A 595-nucleotide genomic window follows, 5' to 3' on the forward strand; every position below is an offset into this window, starting at 1 on the left:
CTCAAGGCTTGGTTTTTTTTTTTTAGCTCTTTCAGTTCAATATATACTGAGCATGTTCTTCCCATTTGGTTTTCTAACTCTAGATATTTACGCATTTTATTATAATTTTGACTTAGTATTCTCTAGCTACTCTGAAATTTTCAATTCAGCTCTTTGACTTAATTACTTCTTTCATTTACCTAGCTACTCTATTTTTTTTGTGAAAAATATGGAGCGCTTCACGAATTTGCATGTCATCCTTGCGCAGGAGCCATGCTAATCTTCTCTGTATCGTTCCAATTTTAGTATATGTGCTGCCGAAGCGAGCACGCTACTCTATTTTTAAAAGCAAGTTTCATTTCAGAGTCTCTTCTGATGTTCACTTTGATCTTCACTATCCTTCCTGCCTCTGTAATGGCCTTTCCTTACCTCATGAATGATGTCCCGGATGTCCTTATTCTCTCATCAGACTTTCTGTCATTAGGGCTCCATGCGGCAAATCTCTTCTTGAAATGCACATGGTATAGACTTAAGGTCATATTTTCGTTCTTGTGGACTTGTTTAATGTTGTTCAGCTTTAACCTGAACTTGCATATTAAGTAGGTGGTGTGTTCCA

General features: G+C 37.0%; 1 non-coding gene across 1 annotated transcript; it reads right to left on the reverse strand.

The window, feature by feature from the left end:
- Window positions 1–202: 202 nt before the first annotated feature.
- On the reverse strand, window positions 203–309 carry LOC142443968 (U6 spliceosomal RNA). The gene has a single exon (XR_012783665.1). It is a non-coding gene; the product is annotated as a U6 spliceosomal RNA (small nuclear RNA).
- Between the last annotated feature and the right edge of the window lie 286 nt (window positions 310–595).

This window comes from Tenrec ecaudatus, chromosome 3 (assembly GCF_050624435.1).
Source record: "Tenrec ecaudatus isolate mTenEca1 chromosome 3, mTenEca1.hap1, whole genome shotgun sequence".
In the NCBI taxonomy this organism is placed as follows: Eukaryota; Metazoa; Chordata; class Mammalia; order Afrosoricida; family Tenrecidae; genus Tenrec; species Tenrec ecaudatus.